At 34.1% G+C, this 18,782-nt stretch overlaps 1 protein-coding gene across 1 annotated transcript in view; it reads right to left on the bottom strand.

Moving 5' to 3' along the window:
- The window catches only part of LOC147078298 (glutamyl aminopeptidase-like), a 76,505-nt gene extending 64,215 nt beyond the window's left edge, over positions 1-12,290 (bottom strand). Inside the window, exon 1 of the mRNA XM_085958320.1 lies at positions 12,175-12,290. The gene's annotated coding sequence lies outside the window, so the exon portion shown is untranslated. The remainder of the gene's footprint in view (positions 1-12,174) is intronic.
- Between the last annotated feature and the right edge of the window lie 6,492 nt (positions 12,291-18,782).

The raw sequence follows: 18,782 nt of genomic DNA on the forward strand, positions 1-18,782 counted from the left end.
ACGATGCAATTCTCTTAAATCAAGTTGTAGCTCTGTCGGTACACTATCAATATCTATTGAAAATGGATCGCGTACTATTGCTTAACAAATTTTAATCTATTGTCAATATTTTTTTTAAAAAATTATAAAAAAGTTATTCGTGATCAGAAGTACAATTAATGATGGCGGGCCGCAAAAAAATACCCGGCGGGCCGCAGTTTCCCCCCCCCCCCCCTGTTGTAGACTAATGTGAACAGACGTCCCGTTTTCATCGGGATAGTCCCCACTTGCGGTCTAGCACCCGTCGCGAGCGGACGTCTCTTCCCGCGCTCCGATACCTGCCTACAACCGATACCTGCCCAAAGCTGAGACCTTCACATAAATCAAGACACCGCATAGAAAGCAGCCGACAAGAAAATCTTACCTACTTTCACCGCCGCAAGTGACCAGCCATATACCTACCGGCCATCATAGCGAGTTACCTACTCGCCAGCCGTTCATCACACCTACTTGCCACCACAGCGCAAGAATGTACAGTAGACGACCACCCGCCGACTTCACCATGGAAAAAATCGCTAGCGAGATCGACAAACTCGCTACCTATAAGCCCACCAGACTACGAGACTATTTAACACTACATTTCCTGCTCTTGACGGCCTATCAAGACGATGCCGCGTCAAACATCCACGCCGCATCGCCCCCCCTACCCACCTGGAGGACTAATAACACCAACACAATTTCATCGCACACATGGACCAACAAGAGCAGGACGCACCCCCACTACAGACCATCATCTCGCAACCACAGACTTCCAGCACATCCGCCGATCAAAGAGGCAAACCCCGCCAAACACTCAGGACACGCAAGCGACCGGATGTCGGTCGTCATCAGGGGCCTCTCGATCGGCATACACACGGAGGATATCACCAACGACCTCCTCCGCCAAGGCTTCCCGATCATCAACGTCAGGAGGATGACTCGGGGCAGGAGCCAGCATCCGATGCCTCTTGTCCTAGTCAGCCTCCTCGACAACGACAGAGGGAGCCAGATACACAACTTACAATACGCTCTCAACCGCAGGATCAAGGTCGAGATGCCGCGAATGATCAGCCTCCCGCAGACCGTGCTCCCTGCGCGAAACCACAGACTGGACCATACACGGAACAACCCAGCCGTCCCCGACACACACTCACCAACCAGACCACTCACAGCCAGTGAGCACAAGGAACCACAGTACGCCGACACCCCGGCGCCACCAGCATCACCACAGACCAACAACAACGAAACACAGACGGACGACTTTCCGCCTGACACCCCCGAGGCCACATCACTACAAACCTCATCCACCGAAGACACTAACAAGCACAACATAGACGATCCACCGAATACACCACCCACGCCCATCCAACGCCGAGACGCCGACAAGACACCGGAAGCACCGGAACCAGACACAGACATCCCGGAGGCTGACTTGAGCAGCGAAGACGAGGAGAGCCTATTCACTCCGACGGGCTCTCCATACAAGTCGCCTATCGGAAACCCCATAACATCCCCGGAACCAAACGACAGCCCCGTAGCAGACAGGAAAAGCCCAGATGTCACCGAAACAGAAGAGGACTCGAAAGAATGCCTCGGCGCTATCCTAGAACTAACGAAAAAACACAATCTCGCAATTCAACACGACCCATCACAAGCAGAAGCCCTCACTAACCAATACATGCAGGACGCATACGACTTCACGCAAAAATTCATATCTGACCACAACCTACAGGAGCAATACCAACAACAATGCGCAACCATAGCAAATCAGCTTACCAACACGACCAACACCGAACCGAGCACACCGATAAGAAAAGGGAAACCCAGAAGAAGTACCAGGACTAATCGACGTTAACCAGCCTCAACAACGAAGCACATGATCTCCGCCCTCACCACAACTGACCAGCAATCAAACGATATACCTACCAATCCGGACCCAGAAACAGACGCTGATCCGGATCCACACGATACAATAACGGATCCAAGAAGAAAGAAAAGTAGAAGAAGAGGCCGCGAAGCAAGAAGAAAGAAGCGAACGCGGTGGCCGAATGGATTGTCGAGATCGAGGTCCGAATGGATTGTCGAGATCGCGAGTGCCCAGACTTAAAATTAACTTCAAATTGAATCAACAACAATGCCTTGGAGGCGAGCAGCCTCGGGCCCTCCTCTTCAAGAAGGACCACATAGCATCACCACGTAGAAGCAGCCAGAAACTACAACACTTGACCTTGGAGGAAGACATCCTCTCCGGGACCTCTTCAAGAACCCGGAAAAACTATCATCACCACATAGAAGCATACAATTCCAGTAATACAGATATTTATTACATGATGCAGGGGATGTGGGAGTTCTCGGGTGCCCCGAAACCGTGGAAATATCAAAAGTAAAGTAAGGGATAGTCCCGTTTTCAGGCGGCGTGTCCCGGTGTCCCTGACCACAGCTTCGGGATACCAAAATGTTCGTTTTTGAAAAGAAAGGAACTTGTGACCAAGATACAGAAATATTTTATGAGTGTTCACTTTTTTTCTAATTACTTACAATACACGATTCCAAGTGTCTGAATGGAACACTGGGAATATTTCAACCGAAAGTCGTTGGGTGGATTTGTACAAACATTTTCGCACCAATAATTTGGATCACAAAAATTTTCGTATAATTAATGAATATATTTTATGTCTGCCTGGCACTAATGCATCAGTAGAAAGGGTCTTCTCTCTTATGAATAAGTTGTAGACGAGTGAACAAAACATAGTTGAAAGTAGATATCCTTAAAGCAATGTTAATTTAAAAAGTAAATTCGAAAAAATCCTGCCAAGAATTGCATTCGTTTTTTAAGTTAACACCAGATAATATAACTACTTACTAAATTTGTTCTTCGCAAAAACATAACAACACATAAATTGTCATGTATTCACATGTGTGTACTTTTCATTAATGTAGGGACTCGAGCGTTGTATGCGCATACTCAAACATACCTACCGATAATCTTCAAATAAATAAATAAAATAGGTAACCTAATATAACATGAAAAAACATTACTATCTTGTCAATAAATTGTATTGTATGAAAATATGAGGCGCCTAAAATGGATAAGTACCTACCTTTTTTAAGGTGTCCACGTTAAGTATGCCTGTAAAGTACGTCTTTCAAATTGTTCAGCTAATTGTAAAATAACTACTAGAAACTCGTTTAATAGACGCAATTGATAATTAAATTGTAAATCAATCATTATTATCTATATTATTTACCTACGTATAAATGTATGTCCAGGAATTATTTGATACCAGTTACCTTCATAATGGACAGGTAGGTAGCAGAGCCGTTCAGGTGGATTAACAAATTGAATTATTTGTAATCCACTGCTTAAAGAAAAATGTACAAAGTACGAATGTAAAAAATCATTATAGGCATAACAAAAACGATAGTTTATTATACGTGCTAATTCCACGCTAATCATAGTTTCTTATCGTCATATTTATACTGGAATAATAAATATTGATTGGAATACTGCATTTTTATAGTTCGATCATAGAGATTTTAGCAATATTTTTGCATTTTTTTCGTGCCATGACGTCTGAACGCGGTGACTTATAAATAATATTCAAATCTATGTACAGTCAAAATTTTAATTCTCGTGTCATATTTTTACAACGTTTTTATTAGCTCGTATTCTTGTTTCTCCGGTGGTTGTTTGTCCAGTACAAATCTTGCAATCGATTTTTAACTAACTTCCCGACTAGCTAGACATTTGAAACTTTTAGAATATATCAGACCACGATGCCAATGCATTATTTTAATACTTTCAGCCATCTTTAAGAAGAATTGAATTAATTTTCAGTTAATTCTGTTTGTATGGAAAGTTATTTCAGAAAGATCCCTAAAAATTAAAAAACTATTATTGGTTGCTAAGGAGGTGGTCCTAGCAACTAAATTATTAATATACACGTGCGTTACTATGGAAATCAATATGAAATGTCAAAATGACATTTCAGTATTCTATATTTGTTTGTTTGTTTGTTTTTTATTTACTTCATATCAAGTACAAGTTTGAGCGTATTGAGCATAATAATTCAACAGAAAATTTAAAAACGTTGTATATAAAAAGTTCTTTTTATCTTGTAATTATTTCAAATTATTTCAATGGTGTATTTTATTGACAATAGCTGCCTACTTTTGTCAAGCGTTTTGACTAGTTAAAAGGGTTGACAACATAGACTATAGATACATCTAGACGCCACCCGTTGCATTGCTAAATGAAGCTACGTGCCGTGCGTTTGGTTTTTGGGCGAGCGAACGCATTCGCCTACAAATGTTCGAGACCGTAGACCATTTCGCTAGTGCTCGCCCGAAGTGCTCGCACTAGACGCTCAGAATTAAAATATAATTTTCTATTTTTTTACTTTATATAGTATTTTTAAGCGGTCAAAATGCAACCATTAGGTAAAGATATCCATAATTTAAGTTATTTTAAAGAAATACTAGGTCACTGATTTTAAAATAAATAATAATATACAAATAAATTGTCACGAACATGTATCAACTTACCTATGAAACGTAATACCATCTTCTTGCTTATCAGTACGGCTACCATATTTTAATACAACACGCAGAACCACCTTTCCTACTTAATTAACTAAAAATATATACCACTGACTTTATGTTTAACACAAAAAATAGCAAATTTAGCAACACAAACTTGCAGATTATCGATGCTACGTGAAGCGATTCACCACGATTTGCCAGCGATACTTTTGGAAACTGACTCAAAAATAAGTCGACCTTTTATCTTACTCTAGCGCGTGTCGCAGAGATTATAAGGGTGCCGAATATTTTCTCACTCGCACTCATGCATCGTTTTTGTTCAGGCCTTGGTTGACAAACATTTTTACGTACGCGTGCCAAAATTTCCCAAATATTATTTTTCTTAAATAATTTATGAAATATTCACTAACAAGGTCTGCGTGCCGAGCAGTTTTTCATAGGGGAAAAATGAAAAAATAGTTTTTAAGAATTCTATTTTAAAAGTTTCAAAATAATTACAATTGAGTTCTTGAGATTCTATCTTTCGCCATGTTTCTAGCAGTGTTTCCTTGTTTCCAAAATTTTCAAAGAAATTGTGGAAGAATTTTAACCACGCTTCTTTTATATAATCACTATCACATTAATATTTATTCTATAGCATATTGGCGCGATACCAGAGGATAAATGGGTTCAAATCCCGTCAGGCGTTGTATTTTTTCCAAATGTGATTTTTTCTAGTGGGTATATATTTGAGCTATGTATTTGAGATATGTATGCTCAATATATAGAATGTTATATTCTCTAATCTTGTGAATTATTCGTTGAATAAAAGAATAATAATTAATGGTTTATTTAAAAAAAAATATTACTACACTGAACATATTTTTGACGTTATTTCAAAATATGTAAACATGTAATATATATTTTTTTCAATCTGACGGTTAAAACCGGTTAACCGGTCGGGTATTCATAGAAAACCGTTAACTGGGTAGAATTCCCCCCCCCCCCCGGTTAATTTGATGTCGTAATTTGGTCCTTGCAGATGCATTCGACCAGGGCAGGGGTCGGCAAACTTTTTGACTAAAGGAGCCAAATATGAGTGGCAGAACGGTTAAAAAAAAATCGAGAGCCATACGTATATTTTTATAAATATGATTTATTTAAATGAATTAATTATATTTTAAAATTGTTTATTTATTAAGCTAAGAAGATTTCCCGAATAAAACTAACGTAAATATATGTTTTTATTGTTGAAATTATAAATATATTTTTTACGGAAAATGAATTATATACAATTTTCACGCATTCCTTAAGAATAATGTGAACAATTACATTCCTTGCATTTCTTTGGAGAGTTTCTGTATGTTTGGTATGTAACTTGTAGTTTTTAATTTCAGGCGCGACTCCAAACTTTCATCGTTATTTGGCTACTCTAAATGCTATTTATATTGTTCATGTTTGAAATTGATTGTTCACATACATATTATATAGACTCAAATAATATGAACTATTCCATGTATTAAAAATTGTAGTATCTACCCTATAGAGCACTCCATAACTCTTTGCTTGTCAAATCCACCAATAAAATTGTATTTCAAAAGTGCTCGTGTAAATATCAAATAGAGAAAATTTTAAGTTGTCGAATTTTACAATGAGCAGATTTAAAACAACAATCAGACCTTTTTGCATCAACCATCGCGGAGCGAAAATTAGTCTCGCGATTACGTCATTATAAATAATATAATAAGTGTACAAATCAATAATAAAAATTAAAAATTGTGAATTCTGCCAAAGTTTTTATTGTGAATTGGGAATTTGGGAAAGAGCCGCACGCCAATACCCAAAGAGCCGCATGTGGCTCGCGAGCCGCGGTTTGCCGACCCCTGGACCAGGGGCAGCTGCTTCGTCTGCGTTGATGTTTCTTAATAAAATGTTTTTTTTTTCAAGCCCCGGGTCCTGTATCATGTATCTGTAACCATGAGCTATAACTCTTTTACCCCTATGATAAATTCGGCTCTATTAATAATGTTTAATATGTACCTAATTAATAATAAAAAAATGGATTCATATAATATTATTGTGTGTTTAACTTAGGAATAATTTATCACTTATATGAGTAAGTATACACAATTTTATATTTATTATTTAATTAAAACGTAGGTGTAATTACGTGTTATCAACACGTTTGTATCTCATATAATCCGTGAGTTACCTACCTATCTGATTTTTTGATAAATTAATACTGGATATTTCATTATCTCCTCTTCAGATTCCAACAATTGATTAGAAACGATATTATAGGATGTGCAGTATGTAATATTGATTTTGTCCAGAATGCTAAAAGTTTATTAGTATGCAATACCATGAACTATAATAAAAATCATATCCGACATATGATACAGAGTCAGTGTCTGGCATTCTGTAAAATTTTCCCCACCCCTTGAAAAACGAATGGAACTCACGATACCTAAACTCTTCGACAGGGGAGTCGACCCGAAAGTTTGTACCTTCAATTTCAGCAGCACGAGACGTCAGGGTGCATAAGAGACTGTGTTTTGAGATGACTCAGATTCTTACAGGTCACGGAGTCATACCTGCACCGGTTCAAAATAACATCTGATGGAAAGTGCCCATGCGACGACGGAAGCGACCAGGACATCCTACATTTACTCCTAGATTGTCAAATGTTTAGCAAAGAGCGGCACAACCTTTTTATTACAGATGGCAGATGCGGATATTTGAGACCTTCCGGGGTACATGGCAAACGAGGCCGGAAGAGATGCACTTTTTAATTTCTGTATTGATGTAATTAAAAGACTCAAAATAATAAATGGTGACATGCAATGATGATTCATGCTTGTCAGATCCAGTGACTGCAGTCATAATATTATAAGATAGGATAAGTATATGCTCAGAATATCAGTCCTATGCGACATTTCTTTTACCACGGGAAAAACTCAGCTACAAATCGCAGTCCTCAGTTCCCAATGAATACGACAAAATATTCATCAAAATCACCACCGCCTTGCGCTACAAAGAATTTTCCAGGGTTTTTGCAAGGCGGTTTCATAGGCCATGGCCGAATTCAATTTAGCAATACCCGATGCGGGTAGATGAATAGTTTTCAATAAGGCATATTCGCTCAGCCGGCACAATTTTCATTTGACTAGCATCAGGTAGAGTAGTTTGCGTGCCAAAGACCTTAAAGAAACCTCGATAGTAAATGCAAGGTATCCATAAAGGCATCTAGAAAAAAAAAGATCGCCCCCACCCCTAGATCTGGAATCTAAACCATCCTTAAAATTACAGTCCACTGGCGAAAAGTGCCACCAACCATTACTTTGCCAATAATAATTGTTAAATACGACTAAACAATTTATGAAAGGAATTCACGAAATTTCTTTTGCCATGTACGTAGTAGGTAATCATTTGGACTATTCTCTACTGTTCTCGACTAATCTATTCTATATTATTCTCGTTGCCTTCGGTCTAACTATATTATATTTTAAAATAAAAACAACATTGTTTTGGACACCATGTTATAAAACTATAATATCATACAGTGATAGACTTAGTATAAATTAATGCAAAATACTGATATGGTATTTTATTTAAATTTCATTCCGTTAATGTTTTTTTTTTGATTTTGTAAATCGAGCTTTGCGCCTACCACCAGAGCTGATTTATATGTATGTTGGTAAAGTTGCATAAAACACCCGATCAAGGCGTTATAGAAATACGACTCAGCTACGAAATCTGGATTTTTACATCATTACTAGGCTTATCATTCTTAAGTATTTAATTTTTTTTTTTGAGTGGCCCCACGAAAAAATATCAAAAATATCTGTTGCCCTATTTGTTAGCAACTATTTTTAAATATTTTTGGATAATTACATATTTTAACATATTTTAGGTTTAAGCATATATTTTCACATAAACAAAAAAAATAATTAACACACTAACACTAGTAAACACAACTGAAATGTTAGAATCATCTACAAAGTCACTAAGTAGTGGAACAAATTAATACTTTAAACAATACTGCTGTTAAAATAAGAAAAAGTTCATGAACCAATTGGAAAAAAATAAGTACTTACAAAATTAAATAGTGTTTTCTATAAAAATACTGGACTTCAAACGCTGCAGAATATTAAAGCTGTTTTGGAAAATCCATCAGATGCCTCAGATGTTTGAATTTTTTCTACTTCAGAAATAGTTTCATTTGCATACGCAATAATAACATCTGTAGAAGTGGAAAGAAGCTTTTCCGTGTATAAAAATTTGCTAGGATCAAATCGTCAAAGATTCACTTTCGAAAATTTGAAGCATTATTTTATTATTTATTGTAATAAAGCGTTTTCTGTTTGTGAGTAAATAATAACTTAAACTGTTGAAATATAATGATTTATGTAATACCTACTTACCTAAATTTTTAGCACATATTTTTTTAGCACATAATTATGAAATTTTAATAACATATTTTCCAATTATATCTACAGGTACCTATTATTAATTTTTTAGCACCTAAAAATCCTAAGCCTAGTCATTACATATTATTACATTATCAAATTACCAATAGAATAATTTTTTATCGACATAAATAATTATTCTATTCATATTACCGAATTTATAATAGAGCTGAAGACATCATGGCGTCCAAAATTAATAATTCCCAAAATATAGTAATAAGTATATTAATCGCCACAAGGAAAGTCTTTTTCCAGATTGCTATGAACCAAAGTCAACAAAATTTTACATTAGTATGAATTATAATATGTATACATAATTTGGTACACTTTAGAGACAATATATTATATTTTCCATAAAATTAAACCTGAAATACGCATGTGTTTTCTGCATACTTCCAGTTTTAAAAACATTATTTTGAAACTCACAATATGACGTCACAAAATCAATAAATCATATTATAGGGATGATTTTTCTAAGAAAAACCAAGAAAATTAGCACGGATTATTTATTTTTTTAGAATCTAGATATTATGTTTTATCCCAACGGGCCCTTGAAATGTAAGCCGGGATTTACACAGTGACGTCCTGTGAGGGTAGGCAGGTCATGCGTTTCATGGGGGCAAATGTAGAAACGAATACCAATATTACAGGTTTTGAGATCAGTGGCAGTTTTCTATTAAGTAAAAGATGCTTTTGCATCATTAAAAAGTATTAACACCTCAGTTTAATTTTTTTTTAAGAAACATGAAATAAATAAGTATTTTAATGTCGGGTTACCACACAGGACTTTTTTTTACAAATGTGTCCCCTAAAATGTCAGTACCACAAACCTTCATATACCTAAAACCACAATGTTTAAGAGTTGGTTTTGTGGATCTGCACTAATTCTCAGTAAATGGCATGTACCTATGTGAATTTGAATATTTTATTTGTCTGTTTAATTAAAATAGCCGAAATAGTTAATCAGGTACCGAACGAATTTTCAGGTAATTTGAGATTAAAACTGAGAGGGGACGGCGTTTTAAGTCTACTTAAAGGCAGCACTTTACGTACAGACGTCACTGGTCTAACTTAAATAACAATAAAATGTTGGAAAGAACTTCAAATACTGCTAAAAATAATCAGACCCCCCTTTTGTATAAGTAATAAAAATATAGGTAAATGTGCCGCAGATGCCGTCATGAGATTTTATAACTTTCTTTTTAGACCAAACTGAACCTAACCTAACTTAACTTAACATAACCTAACCTACACCAACCTAATATAACCTATCTGCGGCATAATTACCATATATTTTTCCGGGTAATTTTATTGTTTGTAAAACATATTGATGAACATAGTTACATTTATCATAGGTACTACAATATTATTCCACAAAAGTAAGTAAATATATGGTTTAAAAATATTTATACCATATTGCGTTTATATTTTAAATGACTAATTCTTTTTAGCTGAGATTAGATGTATTTGGGTCGCCTTCAGTATAAACCAGGGAAGGGCAAACTGCGGCCCGCCGGGTATTTTTTTGCGGCCCGCCATCGATAATTGTACTTGTGATTACGAATAACTTTTTTATAATTTTTTAAAAAATATTGATAATAGATCATAATTTGAAGAGTTTGTTGTTTCGTAAATGTATTATCTCAGTACGTATTCCTTGCGTCTCATCTCACACTATGTAACCATGATTTTCTACATTGAACATCGATTTCAATAGATATTGATAGTGTACCGACAGAGCTACAACTTGAGATTATTAATCTGCAGTGTGACACTGATTTAAGAGAATTGCATCGTCGTGAAGAAATCTCCAAATTTTACAATGCCCTTAATTGAGACAAATTCGACCAACTTAAAGATTAAGTATGTAAGAAAAATGTTCGTTATTTTTGGATCAACCTATATATGTGAACAAACATTTTCGATCATGAACCTCAATAAAAAATCTTTACGATCAAATATCTCCGATGCCCATTTACTAGCAGTTTTGAGAATATCAACTACAAAATTCACCTAAAATTAAAAAAATGTTCAAAAATGTTCAGTTTCATTCTTCTCATTATTTTTTTTGTAGTGTTTATTTTTCGTGATAATAAATAGTGTATATCTAAAAATGGTATTTTACTTGCGGCCCGCCGCTCATTTTGAATTCTTGAATTTGGCCCTCCATCCAAAAAGTTTGCCCGCCCCTGGTATAAACGATAGATTATGTATGTACCTACTTTACTTATTTTGCGAATTAGTATACCTACCTACCTAAATTATGTCCCTTTGAATCTTGTTCCGTGTAGTTCAACTAGGTACTGGTTATATCGGTGATTATTTTCAATAATTATTTAATTTATTATAAGAAAAAAATTGGTAAATATGCTGCAGATGTCGTCATGAGATTTTATAACTTTCTTTTAAAACCAAATCTAACCTAATCTAACCTAACACGACCTCACCTACCCCAATCTAATATTGCCTAATATAATCTTAGTTTGTGATAATGATGCATAAAAATGTATGAAAATTTTTCATTAACAATAATTATTGGATCGAAAATCCTATGCGCCGACAGAAAAAGGTTTAAGCGTTGGACTATAACGCCGTGGGTCCCAGGTTCGAATCTTGGGTCTGGCAAGTACACATATTGTTTTTTAATTTGTATGTGAGTCAGGGTATGAACCTAATAGGTTGAGCAAGTGGCTGACATCCATTTCTCGTAAAAAACAAAATCTGTTAATACAAACCTCTACCCTGTGGAGGCCCATATGATCCTATTAGGATTGTACATGGTCGGGGAACATGGAATAAACTGTTTTCGTAAAAAAAAAATATATAAAAGCTCATGACGGCGTCTGCGGCACAATTATTTTAAAACGTTATATGGATTTTTGATTGAAAGCTTGTAAAGATTATCATCGTAATATATTATTGTGACCGTCAAAATTATATATAAATTATAGATTACGCTATATAAATTATGAAAACATAGATAATATTGGTATTTATTACTTTTTAATAAAACTACAGCAATAAATGAAAAATAACTATAGTGATTTATGATGCTAACACCATCTTTAATTTCCATCAGAAGGAATAATTTATTATATTAAATTAAGAAATACAACTATTATAATTACTTTACGTATTTATCTAACAATAATTGAGACGTACATACCTCTGGAAACATCCATGTTGGAGAACATAGTATTATCATACAATGACACCATTATGTAATAGACACAATAATTCACTAAACAACATATTATTTATTACAACACAATATATTATAAAGAAGTGTAAACGATGACAGTTATTGGAGCAAACTCAATAATTTGACGACAACAGTTTTATGACACCGTTTGAAAGGATAAAATAATTCCTTACCTCACTGGCGAGCTAAAATGACGCCCACTTGGGTAATAATACGTTTAATTTGATAAAGGTAGCCACTTACTTACTTTAGAAACTATGTAGCATTGCAGATTGTAGACAAGTAATTTGTAGCAAAGTATAACTCGAGCATTATATTGTAAATCGCATTAAAACGTAATACTTATTGTAAACAAGCTTATTTCTAATTTGCTATCATTGCGACATAATGATATGACCATTAATACCGATTTGACTTTGAATAGCTATTGACTTCAATTAGGTTCAATTAGCACCTAGGTCCTATATATTATTTTATTACCTTCCATCAAATTGATGAAATTATTTCAAATTCATCAATTATAATTTAAAGTTAATCAATACACTGAAGTCGATAGTGAGTTACCAAATAAATATAGATGATGTATGTTGTATGTAGAACAACTATGCCATTTTCTAAAGACCGCATATTCTGAGGAACGACAAATCGCGAGAAATAAAGTCGTACTGTAAACTTGTCAGTGTGATAAAACGGTAGAAAAATGGATGCTTTCCCTGATATAATTTATATAACTCGATCGATTCGTCAGAATATTTAAAAAGGGGCCTCAATATTAATCATAATATGCATATTTCTCACAAATTGATTATAAAACATTACACAAAGCATATAACAAAATCCCTGCAATATATGTGACATCTTTAATAATAACTATTACTAGGTCAGTTTATCAGGTCTCCGTGTACCTAAACGCGCCACTGACTGCGAACATGCTAACGACTTTTCATCTGCTTTCAGTGTACGTAAAGACATGTTTTTTTTTTGAAAATATATATGTGTAGTATATAGCAAATAGTGGAGGTTCGTTACTATCTGGACCCCTCAGATGATGGTTACTTAAACCCTGACGGCTAAAATTATTAAACATAGAACATGCTTTGCCTACTGATTTTCTGAATGCTGGTTGTCCAAATTTGAAAGAAAATAAAATAAATTTCGGAGCGCGGGTTCACACATCATTCCCGAAGCGCCGTTCGCGGCCGACTGAACTGGAAAGTCTCTCGCGGCCCGCGCCGCGCTACTTTTGTGAATTTATTTTTCGTTACCCTGTGCGATTTTTCGTAACGATTCCGCCCGGGAGGTCAAGACAAAAGCATTTTCCATGCTAAAACTTACATCAAAACATAGTGTTTGTACACCAGCGTGACAATTATTATTTTGCGCATTAATTCGCCAATTATTTTGGTCAATGGTGATTAATTTTTGGTATTCTATCTAAGGTTATCTATCTAAATTGCGGTAGATACCTACTAACATCTCTCTATTCTAGGCCAATCGTAACAGATCACCAACGCCTTGGACACTTACAGGATGGCGTGGCCAAGATATTCTCATTATGTCTACGTTTCTGGTTCGTTCTGTCTCATTTCCTGCAATATGAAATGAAATAATAATTAAACTTCTCATTGCGGAAAATCTGGCCGAAATGTGACTTGATAATACCTAATAACAAGTTATCGTGGCTTTACCGTCGATCATTGGTGTATTTAAATATTATTTATGTCCCTTTAATGTTCTAACAAACATGACACAATTTAGGATAAGAAAAGGGGCTAATTGACAGAAAAATGGTAGATTTTTAGAACAATAAAAAATGTCTGAAACCAATGTTTCAAAAAATAATGGTAATAGTGCCGTAGATGCCCGCATGAGATTTTAAAACTTTCTTTTTAGACCAAACCCTATCTAACCTAACATAGCCTAACATAAACCTAACCTAACTTACCCCAACCTAAATAACCTAATAATAATCTTAGTGTTTGATAATGATGCATCGAAATGTATGAAAATTTCAAATTTTAAATTAACAATAATTACCTATTGGATCGAAAGGCATCTGCGCCGACAGAAAAAAGTATTTAATATAATAATTGTCTACGTGGAATAAACAATTTTCGTAAAAAAAATATAAAAGCATCTGTGGGATATGTATCAAAATAAGTCATATTTTATTTAATACCTCTATGGTCATAATAATTATGGCAGTGCTTGAAATGGACCGGAGCGACTGAGGATGGTGACCCAGATATTTGACTGTCGGACATCCTTCTGAACGGGTTGGCCCCACTCATCTTGGCAGTTTACGACACGCTAAGCATGTGGTCTTTTGAAGACCCGAGCTACTTATAAATTTTATGTGTGCAAATATCTGGAAGGTATCGCATTCAAAAACTACTTGTGGATACGACAACTCGCAGGTGAATACTCTTAGTTAGACCTGCAAGCTAGATGTTTATTGCTAGACTCATAGTGCGTAATGAAGTATATGTGTATAAAGAATATACTTAATAGTGTGGTATTCCGCAGTTGAAGCGATATAAACCCATTAAGTAGTAGACGGGATAAATGTGGAAGTCAGTAACAGCTGCTATATTATATAAAATAAACCCTGCTCCCTCCCACCGCTTTAAAATATCATGGATATTCTTTCAGAATGGACCATTCCCCTAAACCATTTTTCTGTGTGCGCGCCTGCCTAAAACACCATATATTTATTACTGGACAATACTTTGCTTTGGCTAAGTAATAATGATTTATCGTACAAAACTTCATGTAGGGAAAATGGAAACTTGAAAAAATAATGTTTTTATGTGACGTTGGTTGTTGTCTTCGGCATTTTACCTTACCTTAATTTTTCAGAATAATCATGATGAAGATCGAAGAGTGGTCGAATACCTTTGGCCGGTATTATACTATTCAATATATTTTATATAGAATATTGTATAAAATCTTTAACTTTGTAATAGTCAATATTTGATAAAACAAAAAAGGTCATTCGGTACCTTTTATCAAAGATTCGTATATTTTAATTTTAATCTCAAAAGTATCTTTACCTGTTGTTTTAACATTTCATTACATCATAGGAAACGGCAAGAAACTAATAAACAGAAATATTGATTGTAAGATAAGAAAAACATGAAATACCTAATACTCACGCCTAGAGTTGGGTATTTCTCGAGAAAATCTCAATCTCGAGATTCGAGATTTCCAGAAAATAATTCTCAAGAATTCTCGGAATATCGATAAAATTAAAAAAACCTGTAAAAATCCTAAAATCAGTATAAAAACAGACAAATTCCAAAATAAATGTTTTTTTTATTTAAGTAAGAAGACAAACAAAATAGAAGTAGGAAAACAAAAATAATTCAAAACATTACTTATTGAAATTGAATTTCAAAAAACACAGACTGTCAATCGCTGCGTCTGACAATCGCGTACGCTTTTGACACACAAAATTCGCTGATGTTGAAAATTGCGCTAATTTTAAGTTTACGTTGGCTTAATTGTCTGAAATGCCCCGATCAGTCTTTGAACGTTTGTATTTTCTGTCCAATTTTGTCATATACAAAAATCGTTTTTTTTTCAAGTAGCATTTGATAATAAAGAAATCCCGAATCCCGAGAAAAGATTCTCGAGATCCGGGATTTCCCGAAATATTAAAAATTTCAATTCTCGACATTCGGGATTGAGAATCTCGAAAATTTCTCGAGAAGTCTCGTCGGGAAACTCCCGAAACCCAACTCAACTCACGCCACGCATATTGCAAAATAGAAATAGTGACAAGATTAGAAACATAAACGTAAAAGCAACACACATTCGTTGTCCACTTTTTAAACATCAAGTTTGTAAAATATTTCATAAAAGAATTCGCTTAAAAGGAACGCCACAATAATATATTATTTGTCGACGATATTTTGATACTGCCCTAAGTTACGACGATAATAAAACAACTGGCAACAAAAACATTCAAGGAAATAGATTTCTTTAATCATTTTATTAACAGTATGTAGGTATCAAAAATAAATTATTTAACGTAAGTATAAATAGGATGAATAGTATAAACAGGTAAATTCAATAACACAACATAATAATATATTTCATATGCGGGATTAATTACCAATGCGAAGATTACATTAAATAAAAGATAATAAATACTTAAGTACAATTAATAATAAATCATATACAATATCAAACATAGATAAAAATCAGTCATTGGCTAGAAAAATGTTATAACAGAATAGGTATTTATTCCCGATTTCTTCGCCGTAGTTGGTCTACTCTGCTCCCTTGTGCCAAAAGAATTATTATTTTTATATTATGTAAAAGTCCGAGATGATGTTCAGGACGTTTCGGTTCACTGATGAAAATGGCGGTGCGTTATCTTAACTCCGATGCTCAATTGGTTAAGGCTATACCTCAGTTGAGGCATGGTCTAAAAAGATCATGGCTAGGCGATGCGCAGATTGCGGGTCACGGGTGCAAATGACACATGTCAAACGAAATATAATTTGTCATATAAATCCATGTGTCCATTTAATGTTCTGTTTATTGATCTATCAGTAACAATAATAATATATCCATTGACATGTTTTCTTTTTAAAGTAAATGGGTAACGTTTTTAGTCATCTTTACACGATTTAAGAATTAATACGCCCGTCGCCATCACGAAATAAATTGACGTGTTTCCAGCTCAACGTTCTCTCTCCGAATGGGGGCGGGTCCAAAATTTCGTCGCGAATTTAGTTGAAAATTATTTTCCGTTTCACTGATGTATCACCTTAAGGTGTTGTAGTTGGGGTAGGTAATATTAATTATTAATAACAATAATATTTCAAAGAGCTCTGTAAATTAGAAACTCTATAACGTAATATTATTTATATAAATATTCCAGAAATTCAGAAAGAAAACCGTCGACACAAGAGCGAAGCTGAGTTAGATATAATTACTTAACTAAAAAATCTGTGTAATACAAACATAATTATTATAAAACTTCATTCCAAAGATAAAAATAATTGTAAAACAGAATATAATCATAATATGAAAACTTTCGACGAGCCCTTATTTTATAGCAGTCGTTAGATTTTATTTGCAACTTATAATTTATCTGTGAATTTTAATAATAATGATAAATTGAAAAGTAATTTTAAACGTGAATTTTCATTTTATATTCTTAAATACCTAATTATTAGATAGTTATGTAAAAAACGGCAGATAACTGAGAGATGTTAACGTACGATGTATACGTATAAAAAATAAAATATATTCAAATGATAAATACGTATGTATAATGTTAAATTAACAATGATATTATACTGGTCCATTCTAACTCATTCACTATGTGGTCCCTACCAATCGACTTGGGGATAGAATTTTTACGACTTACAGTTAGGCACTAAGATACTAATGTATAATATACATTTGGATTGATACATTATATTATACATTTGCGGTGAAGAAATCAAGCTAAGGGCGCAATATGACTGATTGAATTGACATAATAAATTAGATATGAAATATATTATTATTGGCCCCTGATTGATTTAATTTAGAATTCTTTCGCGTGCCAGCAAAATTTGACGGAAACAGGTGGCACGTGTGCCATAAATTGACCACCGCTGTTAAAGATCTATACTTGTGGCTACAAGTGTTTTACGTTTCCATAATATAGTTTACGTCACATATTGTGTACCTATCTATGCACATAATATTTTTATGTTTTTCTGGCAGACATTTTATTACAATACCTACATATCAAATCCGAGATGCATAGAATAACTTACACCAAAAATCACTAAACACTAATTTTCCACTGTACGGTTGATTTGCGATTAGCATTGAAGTAACAATGCTTATAATAATGTAAGCATGCAAAGGATAACCTGTTAATTTAATAATGAACATAATTTAACTCAGAAATTAAATAAATAGTTTTTAATGTTGAGTATTGATTAATATTATAATACGTTATATTAACTGTATAAAAAATAGTTTTACCTATTGTATTATCAACATTGTTGACATAAAATACTTTTGTAAACAAACGTCATTCTTATACGATTTACGAACTTCTTGCCATGTCAATAAAAATATACGAATGAAAATAAACACATTCCATTGTAGGGATATTGTATTCATTATGCATCAATTTATTTAATTAACAAGTGATAAATTAAGGGGGGACATGCTCGTTGAAGGTCAAAATTGAGTTTTTATTGTATTTTCAAACCATGATACTGGACACTCCTTAAACGTTGTAGATAATCTATTTATATAATTTTGAAGCCTTATTATCCTTTATAATTATTTTAAACATTTGATGACTGCATAAAGTATTTTTGTTACATAAAATAGTATTCTTTTAAACCTCTCGCTCTAATGTTTTAGAATATAGTCATATTTCGGTACATAACTGTGCAGTGGTGTTAAGATTTTTTACATTTATTAATTTTTAAACGCATTTATAAAACCATTAGCATAATTTATTGTGAGATAATTTTTGTAAAATATTCACGATAAAAAATTATATTGATAATCTCTGTGATCGCAAATTTGACAAGAATTAGGCATTTTAT

The sequence above is a fragment of the Rhyacophila brunnea genome, unplaced genomic scaffold, assembly GCF_057557595.1.
Source record: "Rhyacophila brunnea isolate RB1 unplaced genomic scaffold, BYU_Rbru_1.0 scaffold_11, whole genome shotgun sequence".
Classification (NCBI taxonomy): Eukaryota; Metazoa; Arthropoda; class Insecta; order Trichoptera; family Rhyacophilidae; genus Rhyacophila; species Rhyacophila brunnea.